This window comes from Rhipicephalus sanguineus, chromosome 2, assembly GCF_013339695.2.
Source record: "Rhipicephalus sanguineus isolate Rsan-2018 chromosome 2, BIME_Rsan_1.4, whole genome shotgun sequence".
In the NCBI taxonomy this organism is placed as follows: domain Eukaryota; kingdom Metazoa; phylum Arthropoda; class Arachnida; order Ixodida; family Ixodidae; genus Rhipicephalus; species Rhipicephalus sanguineus.
This window is the reverse complement of record NC_051177.1, coordinates 176,242,142-176,255,821: the sequence shown is the minus strand read 5'-3', so window position 1 is coordinate 176,255,821 and position 13,680 is coordinate 176,242,142.

Sequence of the window (13,680 nt, the reverse complement as noted above, 5' to 3'; positions counted from 1 at the left end):
GTCGTCGCACACCATCGACACGATACTCCCATACAAGCCGGATTCAACTGAGTGGGCGCCGATGTCTGACACAGCCAGGCTTGCGGAAGAGTGTCGCGAGCTTGCCAAGACGTTTACAACGCAGGAACAAGAGCGGCAGAAGACCATTCGCGGTGGAACCACCACTTCTGAGTCCACGTTCCTCCCTGGAGCGCTCGTATGGCTCTCGGTCCCTACCACTGCAACTGGCCTCTCTACAAAACTACTTCCGAAATACGAAGGCCCCTACCGGGTCGTCGAGCGCACATCCCCGGTCAACTACGTGATCGAACCCATCGAACCATCTTCGGACATGCGCCGTCGAGGGCGCGACATCGTCAACGTGGAGCGTCTCAAGGCCTACTATGACCCACTCATAGTGACGAGCTGTTAGGTCGCCGGACGGCTCCCTTTTCGTACCCGGGGAATTGTAGCGAAGCCTTTAATGGGTAATGGGTTGCGCTCTCAATAGCCTTCTAGTGGGTCGTCGCCTTTGGCTCTTCGCGCTCGCGCTCTGGGTCCGTGTTTGTGCCTTGACTGTCGCCATTGCATATCGTCGCCGACTACCGTCCAATAGACGCCTCAACACTATAGATATATATACGTCTGTATATATATATATATATATATATATATATATATATATATATATATATATATATATATATATATATATATATATATATATATATATATATATATATATATATACATCCTTTGAAGAAGCACGCCCACGCCGCTTCCTCCTTTTATAAACTCCGCCGCAGAATACAACACCGGATTGCGCGCGCCACGACACCACGGGCTGAAGAAGAAGACTGGCGGCTGATGGAATGACCGGCACGTGACTATATGTGTGAAGAAGAAGTAGACGAGGCTCGGACTAGCTAGCGGCGGACATCTCTGCAAAAAGTTGTGTGTCTTGAGTTGACGGGCACAGGTTCGCCCTATATAAATAGTTATTTTAGCAGCAGGCGCTGTATTTGTTCGTTACAATATACAAAGTCAAGGCTAGAGCACGGACTCTGAACGCGAGTGACTGTCTTTGAGGAAGGAGCCGAAGAGGACAACCATCTACATGGCGCTGGAGAGTGCAACCCATTACTCCGTTCCAAGGCTTCACCACAATTACCCCGGTCGAAAAGGGAGCCGCCCGGTGACCTAACAGCTTGTCACTATGAGCGGCTCAAGGCCTACTTGCACAATAGGCCTTGAGGCACACCACGTTGACAATGTCGTGCCGTCGACGGCGCATGTCCGAAGGTGGTTCAATGCATTCGATCAGGTAGTCGACCGGGAATGTGCGCTCACGGCAGGGTAGGGGACTTCGTAAATTCGAACCATACTAAAGTGCATGTGGTCGCCACATGCAGCTTTCCACTGACGGCTCGAATAGTGTGCTTACACAGCACCGGGAAGTAATACCGATGTGTGGAACACCCCGTTACCTACCTATGCGATAAGATTCAGAAGTGGGGAGGACACTACGATTAGCAAAAAGATCTTATCGAGATGAAAAACAGGATAAGTGGCAGTCATGAACCAACACATTCATACTTAAGGGACCATGTTTCATCATTGACAATGTATTTGTTCAAAACTGCAACTTTTCCACCATGCAACATATATTTCTTTATTATTTCGATAAATCCGTTTCATAATCGTAGTGTTCCTCCCACTTCTCAATCTTGAATTATAGGTGACGGGTGCTGCGTAAGCGCAATATGCGAACAGTCAGCGGAAAGCTGCATGTGATTGAATGCACTCTAAGGGGTTTGATTTCTTGTTTACTGAGGCTAACACTCAAAAGTAAATCATTTAAAAAGGCACGGATAAAGCTGCTTACGTTGTCTGAATATTCCTGGTGTCCATGCAGCTTGTACATGCCACTAGGACGCATTGCTACGAGGTATAAACACGCGCAAACGCAGACTGGCAGGACGCAAATTCAAAAATATTTTTCTCGCCTAAAACAAAAAAATTACTTTATAAAATTTTCTCATTCAGTAGCCAATGAAGCTTGCTAGTAAATGCGTTATGTACCATATTTTTATTAGGAGCCCATCAAGGCAAAATATATGACTAAACCTCTGCAAGAACAATTTTTTTTGCAACTTTGTCGCCAGCTGCACACATTATTTCACACTATATACATTTCAAATTATTTTTTACCTAAAGTAAAACTTCCTGACAATGAGTTATTACAGACTTTCTACTCCATCTTTCCGCATTCACAAGTAAACTGAATTCACTTGTGAATTCAGTTCACAGTAGCAAGTATGATATAAATGGGAAGAAACTAAAGTGGATGAAAAGACAACTTGCCACCAGCAGGGACCGAATATGCAACCTTTCAATAATGCATCCGATGCTCTACCAATTGAACTACGGCAGCGGTTTTCCTCCTGCACATTTTATCGAGTATATCTGTGTACATTGGTCGCTGCTGGCAGCACGCTGTCTTTTTGTCCACTTTAATTTTTTTTTCAGATTTATATCATAATTACAACAAATAATATCCGCTATTAGCCGCGAGATCGACCGGAGTCGCTGCCTGGCGGCTTCTCGCTGAACCGCGCCTAGTGTGGATTGCTCCATGCGTCGTCCGCTAGCCCCGTTGTGTTTGCATGCGCGCATAGGTCATTGTCACGAGGCTATTTATTCGATACGCTCTCGTGTAGGTTCGGTAAACATTGAACTGATGACATAACCGTCATCAAGAAAGGAGGCGAGACCATTTGTGCACACCAGACACCAAACACTCAATGTATTTACACAGCAGAAATATGAATAGCAAAGGAGAGAGAAAAGTACAGAAAATGCAAGCGGAAAAGAAGTTAACAAGAGTAGGAAAATGTTAACGGACGCGAACAGTTCACAGAAGATAAGTACAAGAGAAAAACGCAGTGTCACCGTTCATCGAGACGCGGAGCTTGTAGCGGAGACGGGGAAGGCAAGGCACAGACGAACTCACGCAGACGCCAACGGCTAGAGGTGCGGTAGACGCTCACTCGGGTGGACAGAAGCGTGGGGCGAGTCGAGGTCAACTGCCGGACGCCCCTTCGGCGTTCGCCAGCCGCAGACTGGGTTTGAAGCGGGAGACGCCGGTCTTGACTGGCCAACGCCAGACGATGAGCAGCGTGTGTCTGGCCAACGCCAGACGATTGAAGAAGCTGGGTACGCGCCCAGGTGGGAGCCCGCAGCGGCCTCGACGCAGGAACTCTGCCGGCCGCCACTCCCACGCCCTGGTCGCCTTCTTCACTCGGTCACGTCCCGGCCACGTCTCCCCGCTCTGCCGTTCTTCACCCGTGGCTTTCTCTTCCGAAACACCGTGGCGGCTCTTCATTGGACCAGAATTGTTCACGCTCACACGCACTGCGGTCGCGAGTCATCGTCGTCGTCTTCTCTGGTTTGTCTTTGCGTCGCGCCCTTTTCAAACGCGCACTTGCACATCACAGTCATGCAGGTGCTCAAAAGGCGGTTTGTTCCGTTGCGTTAGTGCTACTTTAACCGCTCGTACGGATGCCTAACACGATGTAAAGAAGCATTTGGCCTTGACCGCCTGTATATGTGCTGTAATAAGATCAGTGAGTGCACTTGTCGAGAGTGCTGTGTGTGGTCGTCGTATCCTCCGTTCACGAAAGTCATATCAGTGTAGGTGCCGTTCTGTGGCCCAAGCGCATTGCCAAGTGCACTTGGCGTTGTCCTAAAGATGAGAAGTATTAAATCTCATGTGAATATAGCCTTTTAGCCGCTCGGTGGTTACAAAAAGGCTCTCATGCACTTGCGCGTTGTGGTTAGGTGTGTAACATCGGCACTGCCGTTTATAGGTTACGCGACGAGTTTTAGTTGTGTACTGTCCTGGTCCCACTACAGCGAAATATTTCTGTCAAGTCACGTCTGCTACTTCAGTACTTAAATTGTCGCCTAAAAAGAACAGAAAATGTAGGGACGTGGAAACCGCAAAACTCAGTTGCCTTGCGCAATTTTATCTTGTGGCGACATTTATACAAAAACACCTGTGTACTTAATTAAGGTACGCGTTAAAGAGCCCTGATGGTCAAAGTTAATTCTTTACATTATCTTGAGCGTTTGTGTTGCGTTCTTATAGATCGACGGAAGACAGCGGACATTATTCCCATGAAAAACCGTACTTTGGTCCCGTTAAATAACCGGGTCTTTGTTCCATTACTGTCATACAAGTAATCCATCGAATAAAGTTCTGTGTTGTACAGTTACCTTTGGGTACCATTACTGGAATAAAAACAAACGTGTGCGTGTTAAACGTCTCCGTAGCGCTAAAGCGCTGTCAGCCACGCAGCTTTTCTGAGTTAACCTATCAACTGTCCTACATTTCATGGAGAACTGAATAAGAAATGCCGATGAATATTTGAGCACGCAGGGCGCAAACTACTATTTGAACTCATCGTGAAGGAATACGGGCTTTCTTTTTGTTAAGGATATACAGATGAACAAGAAGTAAATACTTAATTCAGTTGCGCAACATCAGTGCGTAGTAGCTGGAACACAAGCTAAACATGTACAAATAAAACAAGAAAACGTCATCCATTGCAAAGACGTCGACTGTTGCCAAAGGCGAGCTGCCCGTTCGTCGACAGAATGCGCTTCTCTCGCAAGTGATAGTAACGTTCGGCGCGCTTCGTGCATTAATTCTGGAATGAAGAGCGCACATATTAACAGATAGCTGCACTCAACGCATTTTGTTTGCCGGAAATCGGGTGAGATCGCTCACAGCAAAGCGCTGTAGTGTTCGTCTGTGTACGCGCCGACAACCGCCTATCCACACTTGCGCGGCGACGGTGCTGCCACCTGTAGCCCGATCTCGCGGCGAATAATTTCCTTGGCTTGAATGTATGTTGGTTCTCATTATTGTACATAAGGAATACTTTTTGTTTCGTGTAAAATCTAATGAGGTGTTCTCATTTTTACGATTACGTTGGTCACGTTAACTGAGGCTCAGGTCCTCACTTGAGCATCACCATGAAAAACAAAGAGACGAAAGTTTTCTATCTACCACAAACCAACACATTCACACCGCCACGTGCATTTCAGCTTGAGCCATCCGGTAAGCCAAAATCATGGGTTTCCAATACTATATTCAGAATAAATGAAAAGCATTTTAAGTTGGAGCGTGACAGATGCAAGGAAAGCGTGATGTTTACAGAACTCAGGAAAAACAGCCTGCCCACATTGCTTCCTTCATAAGGCAAGCGGGCAGAAAGAAAGCCTGTCAAGAACAACGCTCAGAAACAAGTATCTTGTCTTAATGTGTCTCCCCCCTATGTAAATGTACCAGTGCATTCATCAGCCGAATTTTAAAGAAAGAACACATAAATATCATCAGTGTACTGGCCCCCAAAATCCATGCTACAACATATAGAAGTAAAGAGGTTATCTACAAAACCAGTTGTTTTCGACTGTAAAGCAGCATGCAGTGGCAAAAATAAAAAATAGCAGGAGCATCATCACAATAATGACGTCAGAACCTACACTTCACAATGTGATGTCTTAGCCGAACATTGAGAGTACGCAAGCCACAAACTTGGTTTCTGAGAAACTGAAACTAGCGACTGAGATCTACCACCAAAATCAACTACTCTTTAAGTCTTCATAATTCCAAATTTCTAGAACAGTTCCAACAGCTCAAAATTTACTTCCCACCATTTATATGCCAGCTGCACAGGTCGATAAAAAATGTGGAGCTTAGTCAGTCTCACTCACGATACATATCTTGCCCTTAGGGCTCACTTGGACTGAGAGTCACCAAACTTTTTCTCATCCGGACTCACCCGGACTCTCATTCACTATAAATTTTCTCAACCGGACTCACTCGGACTCAGACTCACCAAAATATAGGTCACTCGAACTCTGTCTGACTCACACTTCAATCTGAGTCTCGGTGAGTAGACTCATGAATCTCTTCGACTAGAATTTGCTTTTTCGACCATAGTGTGAATGCTCTTTAGCACAAATATCGCCCATGATCGGTGCTCTGTTTAGCACATTTTGATCTAGTACCTTGAAACACGAGTTATCAGAGTTTGTACTTCAATAAAGACCTTTTTATTTCAAGAGATGGCTCACACGAAATATTTCTATCAATAATTTCCGATGGAAATATTCGCGCAGAGAGGTCAAGGCACCTCATCTCCCGCTTCCTCCGCAACTCACGCCTCTCATCAGTAAATATTGTCGCGACGTCGAGATGTCGCAATGCGAAGATCGAGAGAAGAACAGCAGGTCGGTCTTTTTACTACCGCGCGCCACCGAGTTCTTCTTTCTTTTTTCTACCCCCTGTACAAAATGTTATGAGCCTTTGCGCTGTCGTCTTCGTCTTTCTCGTAGCACGCACGTGGCATCCTCGTCCCTCCAAAAAAGGCATCATCCAGATGCGCAGCCTAGGCACTCTGCTTAGAAAACCGCGCACATATGCACTGAAACCCAACCAGAGATAGCCGGACAGGTACGGTTTCATCGGCACGACATGCCCGACCTCGGCTGAATGTTTTCGGTGACTAGAACTGCAATCACTATCGGGAACGATCTCGAAGTTCACGTCGTTCAAGCGTCGGATGACTGTATGGCCTCTAGTATCGTGTCGGCAATTCATCAGAAAGTACGCGCCGACGTATTGGGATCCAGACCCAAACCTTGTCGCCTGGTGTGTAGGTAACAAATGTGTGTCGTAGGTCGTACCGTTCCGTATCTTTATTATTCCACAAGGCCCGTGAGGTCCGGGTCGGCTCGCCGTCGTTCGGCGAAGTCATCGGCACTTATGGTAGCAGGAAGCAGTCATCATCCTGGTCTTCCTACGACGGCAGGTCGACGGGGGTACGAGACAGGCAGTGAGCGTCGGAATGTTTTCTTCCGGACTTCTAGACTACGGCAATGTCAAATTCTTCAAGTCTTAGTCTCCACCGTGCTAGGCGACCTGGAGCCTCTTACACGTTAAATAGCTAACGCAAGGCGTGCTGGCCGCTCACAATTTCGAAAGACCTGCAGTAGAGGTAGGGGCGAAACTATGACGTACCTCAGATGATGGCAAGGCACTCCTTTTCTTTTGCGGAATAGTTTGCTTCTCCTTGAATAGCGACCGCCTAGCCTAACTGATAACCGTTTCCGAACAATCAGTCCTCTGCACAAGGACGACGTCGAGTCCTACGCTGCTTGCGTCGGTGTGAATTTCTGTATCGGCCTATACGTCAGATGCGCAAGTATCGGCCGCATCTGTAGGCGTCATTTCAGTTCTCGAAATGCTTCGCCTTGAGCAGCATCCCACCTGAATTCGAGGTCGGTCTTCGTGAGTTGCATTATTGGCTCGGCGATTCGAGCAAGTTCTTTGATAAAGCGTCTGTAGAAGGCGTACAAGCCGAGAAATCGGGGTACGGCCTTCTCCATTAATACCACAGGTGACGCCCATGGACTCTTGGAAGGCCGGATGACGTCGTCTCGCGGCATTTCGTCGAGTTCTTTATTTATGGCCTCGCGTTATCGCGTCTAAACTCCGTGAGGACTCCGGCGCAATGGTCTAGCGCTTTCCTTTGTTTCTGGAGGAAAGGTCTAGCGCTTTCCTCTGTTATGTTGCGATGTTTTGCTACGGGGGTGGCCGAATTCTTGACGACGACGAAATGCAGTCCTCGAATTGCAGGAGCAGGCGCTTGTGTGGTTTTCACATATGCTTCGGAACTCTCGGATTGACGTCGAAAGCTGGTTGAGTAGCTTGGTTTCTCGGAGTAGGTTCAGTAGGATCGTTGATGGCGACAGCATTGGTGGCTTCAACAATTTCTTCGATTTAGGCGACCGTCATGCCTTTGTTCACATGCTTGTACTCGTTGCTGAAATTCGTGAGCATCAGTGCTGCAATCCCTCCTCGCAACTCGGCTATTCCTCTTGCGACGCCGATCTCGCACTTGATCAGTAGGTGCTGGTCAGCTTCAACGACGCCCTCCAGGTCTGCTGATTGTTGATTGCCGACGGAAATGACGAAGCTGGAGTGAGGAGGAATGGTGACTTGGTCATCAAACACATTCAAGGCGCGCTTTTCTGGTGGCGTGTGCGGCCGTAGCGCTTTTTTTCTCTGGAATGTGCTATCGACTCGAATATCATATCGATGATTGCCGCATGTAGGCTTAAGAAGTACATTCCAAGGATGGGATCTCTTGAGCAACGCTGTAGGATTATGAATTTCGCGGGATGAATGTGGTTGTTAATGGTTACTTTAGCGGTCCAGTCCTTCCCAAAAAGACGTTACTTTCTTCAGCTTGGCGGTGAACGGTCCACTGACGACGGAAAAGCCGGCTCCAGTGTCGACGAGAGGAAAAAATAACTTTCGCAATAGCGAAAAATATTATACCATCTCTCACTAAAGGGAACCATGTGAGGATGCGAAGCAGCGCATGGGTCGACCTAAATTTCCGTTCATCACAGGCACCTTGCCCGATGTTAACGCGTCCTTGCAAGTGGAACACATCACGAATCCACTGCAGTTGCTGTTGCTCTTACTCGTCCCGAACTCTTCTTGGAGCACGCCAGGTGGGTTCGTCGTGCGTCTACAGAATCTCGTTCCCCGACGCCATCACGTGATCGCTGAGAGAGTGTAAGGGGGAGAGGCCACAGCGCCTTGCCCAGCCCCTTTACGCACGCCCGAACGCGCTAGCGCGTGCCGGCACGTACGGCTTTGTCTGCGTTACGCCAAGCTTGGACAGCATGCGGAGGCCCGGTCCCCTAAAGTGCTCTGCACGTATTATCGTCAAGGCTGTCGAAGAACAAGATGAAGAAGATTTCTCCTTGGCGCGAGCGCGCGCTCTGTACACATCAATGTGGTCGAAGAACAAGAGGAAGAAGACCTATTCTGGCGCGAGAGCGTGGGAGTAGGCGCATGCGCAGCGGAGCGCGGACGCCACGGCCTGACACAGCCCCGAGCAAAAGCTGCTTCGCATCTAAAAATCCCTCCGCCGGCGCGGACGAGCGCAGGGTGGTGTTGAACATCACGAGCATTAAGGCCCTCAGATTAATTCGCATGTGTTATTTTAAGCGCAAGTGAAGACGCCCCATCAGTGAAATTGGTATCGTGGAGGGTTCCTGGGCAAAGAAACGCCATCCTCAAAAAACAAGCTTACCGAGTTGCCCGAGATGGGAATCGAACCCAGCCATTCTGCCTGGCAATCAAATACTCTACATAGAGCCACGCCATTAATTGAAACTGGTTCAGTGAGGTGCTGTGGAGGTGCTGTCCGACGAGGATTCAGGTTTTAGGACGTAGTATTGCGTGGAAGAAGGGTACAGAATTGCACCAAGCGTCACAACGTGCGAACTGTGCAACGAGTTGGCGGTTGAGCTTCAGCAGCAGTCCCTCGTGAACAGGTCAGACCTGTGGCCGTGCCGCATGTGCACAAGTGTGCCCACAACCTGAAAAAGGTTGCGTGTAGACATGGCATTCCGCTCATTTTTTCTGCACCTAGGAAGCTCGGAGGGTTTTGCTCTCAAATAGGACAAGAAAAAGACATTGAGAATGTAAGAGTCTGTGGACCTCGACATAGGCTGTCCTACATGAAATGTGCTGAAGGGGTAGTGTACGAGATTCCTCTTGCGTGCAGCTGTTCCTTTATATGACAAACCGGCAGATGCTTAATGAGCGAATCAGGGAGCACGAACGGAATGTAGAGCAAAATAAAGAGGGCCCCAATTTGCCTAAGCACATTAGGCAGTGTCCGTTAAGCTCTTGTGGACCATGATTTATTAACGTGCGGGTTATTGCAAGGAGCTCGGACCAAACTGCCAGAGAATTAATGGAAGCATTTTTTATCGATAAAAAAGGTTACAAGTGCGTTAGCGACACTGCTATAGTTTTGTTTAAATGAGATAAAAAGTTCATTTAACATGCTTTATCCCGGCCCCAACGGTGGCAATACTTTTGTTTCTGCGCACGCTCTGAGAACGACATATATGTGTCTGCATTTCGGAGAATAAAAATACGCTGCTAGTGCATACCGTCTTGTGTGTCATTTGAATATGCCCTTCTTTGCGCCTTAAACATCAATTATGAACGTGCACCAACTTGCCCAACAAAAGGTTCTCCTGATCGAACGCAGCGGGTGCGTGCAAGTGAACACGCTAAATCAGTTTCCTAGATACTCACGTCGGAGGCGCCGCTCTGACGGATATTTCAAATGAACTCAATGACGTCATCGTAGACGAGCGGCTGTTCTATTCATGAGTTTGGCTTGCGTCAACTTCATTGATTTACTAATATAGAACTGTCTGTGTACTTTCCAGCGTGTCTATGACATGTTTTTGGTGTTTGCCTATTCATGGAATTCAAGTGCGTCAAACTGATTGACTTTAAAATATGGAATACGTTTTGTATTTTTCAGCAAGTCAAAGACGTGTGAGCATTTGCTTGAACGTATATAGTATTAAAAATAGATGAGAAGAATTATTCGTGCTTTATAATAATATACTTCGAACAGAGTAGCAATAAAAAACTGCATACAGTTTATTTTATTGGTATATTGTAACACACATCTTGTCAAGTGCTAGTGTCTTTTACGAAGAACATTCTAAGATTTTTCTGCGGACGCCTTAAACGGCTGCGGCGCTATCACATAACGAGTATAAATATGCCCACGTTATGAACTATGAAATACCGCTTTCAATCTAGACATGTGTACGGTAAGAAAGGATAACCCCGTTCACCACAGTTTCAATCTGGCCTTGTTGATATAGTATCATGAATACGCACACCAGCGCCTTGTGTCATGTGTCTTCTTGTTGTGTCCGCGGTCGGAGAATCATGTACATAGAGGCCCATATACCTAGATTTAGGTGCATTCTAACGAAGACCAGATGGTCAAAATATATGGAGCCGTTCACTACGGCGTCCCTCATAAGCATATCATGGTTTAGGGGAGTAAAACGCCAACAATGTTTATTATTATATTATTATTATTATTATTATTAATATTATTATTATTATTATTATTATTATTATTATTATTATTATTATTATTATTATTATTATTGTTGTTGTTGTTGTTGTTGTTGTTGTTGTTGTTGTTGTTGTTGTTGTTGTTGTTGCGCCCTTTTTCACATGTGCTTTTCGTTGACTTTAATACCCCTATTCACCGTACACAGAGACTATAAATCCCGAAACTCGTGAAGACATATACCAGGGAAATTCCGCTTTATGAAATATTAGATGTATCGGGCAATTGTCGACAGAGCCTTGTCACTGTACCCGATCCGCTTCCCTGACCCTACTTAAAGAAACCAAACGGAAAGGTAATCACATATGCTTGCTCATTTGGCGCGAAGGCAGCATTCTAGCATAGTAAAAATAGTCTTATAACAAGGCTATTGTTCGTCATTCATGATTATTTCGTTGCTTGCTTTCCGGCCCTAATGAAATTAACATCTTTCGTCTGCACACCATTTCTAGTGTGACCGAGCGTGACCTTTGAAATATGGCCAGATCTGACCTTAACTGAATCGTTAAAGAGCGGTCGCGTTTTAGCCTTTCTGAGGCTCTCTGCGATTTCCTTGATTTCCGAGAAGAATCGTTTATTCATCTCCGAGAGAAATCTTTTACCAGTAAAGCCGTAGTCATCATCATGGCATGTGTGATATACCTACACCCAGCGAGAAATTAATGCGCTCAAAGCGCCAGGAAGGAGGATATTTATCTGAGAAGGAGAAATCTTTTTTACTAAATGTCACGAGCAAAGTGACGCTAACGTAAGATTTTGCCAATCTATGACAGGCAACAACTTCGGGAATTCATTGCTGCAATAACTGTTTAAATGCCAGACAGTGCACCAAAGTACATTCAGTAAAGTACCGTCGGTATTCTAGAGGAACACTCGACTTGACGGAAGCTTGTGAATGACACTTTTGTGTAGATATCTGCGTTTGTGACTGTGCGTACTATTTGTGTGTATATGTGATCATTGTATATATCATAGTCATCGCCCGACCCCTGGCGTAGCAATCCAGGCGACAAACCACGCTAACCTCTCCGGGAATTTCATTAAACATTATTAACTCTCTCTCTTTGTCCATTTTTGGTACATATGTCAAGTGGAAAATTCCTCAAAAAAGCAACAGAAACATGTCGTGAAAAATTGGCAGCTTTCTCGCAAGGAGAACGCGGAGAAAGCATGCCTTTATAACGGTGCGTTCGGAATTGAACGTCATAGTTGTTCAAACCATACTAGTTGTTGAGAATTGTATTTGATAATTGAGAAAGCACAATATTCTTTGCAAGGATACACTCGTTTCCTGTCAAACACTTGGAGGACGCTTGAGTTTCGCTTTTAGTATTAGAACGCGATAGAGTAATCGGACTTTTGTTCGTATCATCTTCCGAACCGCTCTCCTGGCTTCGCTTCTTGGTGGACACCTCAAATGTTCCTCAAGGTAAGCCAAGGTGTGGACGCCCACCCGCTCCTATATTCATGCATGCCGATTGACGAAACACGATGAGGCCGTGCTGTTTAAAAGCGCGTCCGTGGGCCCTTTGCGCCATCTCGCGGATGATAGTCAAGCGGCCAGAGGAACTCGGAGATGTGCGTTACCCCAACCCAAAACGGTGTATATAAATAGCTCGCCGTTAGTATGTTAGAGGATGTATGCGTGGTGGCCGAGCAGTTGAACTCTCTGAAGTGTTTAGCGGAGAATTATGAAGACGGGACAAGAAGAGAGAACACGTACGCATCGCGCCACGGAGCGAGGGGTCGCAACTTCGCATCTCCAGTCCCACTGGAACAAAAGATTTTCATTATTTCTTTATTTGCATCTATCTAGCATTTTCGCGCGCGGACAACGCTGATTTTTCGATCACAACCAAATACGGCGACGCCGATGCAGGAATTTCTGCGAAACGAGCATTTAACGCTATCCCCTTATTATATTCGCAAAACGGAGCTCGCTATACATGCCAATAGTGCGATCTACATAATATACTGCGAATGGCGGCGTATTTTGAGGAAGCGCACCGTATTGACTTTGCCAGCCTATGCCTAAAAACGTGGAGGAGGCTTGCAGTGCACCTGTGACAGTGCAACACGATAGCATTATTGGGCAATGCTCGCATCGTTTGCTCATTCCCTTGCCACAATTCTCTTCTTGGAGGCCACTTCATCCATGCTGCGAGGAAAAAAAATGTGTCTCCGCGTGACACTGGCCTCAGCGAACTCTCGAAGGGCGCCTACTGCAAATGCAGTTGCGAAGCACACACTGCGTGCCTGGGGAATACGCGCACCTACGTTGCTGCCCATTTTGTTGGTGATGGTGACTGATGGTGATGATTAATTATGGCTGAACCCTTTGCAACAGGCGGCCAGCTTTAAACCACCCACTCATTACGTAAATCACATAGTGTGACGCCTGTAGAGATTCAACGGATGTGCCATGTAATGTTACATCTCTTAATGTGACTCTTCGCCCTGCTTGACGCTGGCATAGGGTTTGTTTCTGGAGAAGTTTCGAGCGCTGGCGTGGCTGTATGGCGGAATACTTTAGGGCCATGCATTATATCTGGATTCCATTGCGGCTAGAAGTCTGCTTTGTATTCTCTGCATTTATCGGTATTTTTCGCCATTAGACCACCGCTGTCGCCGACATCTCATTTTCTGCATCACGTTA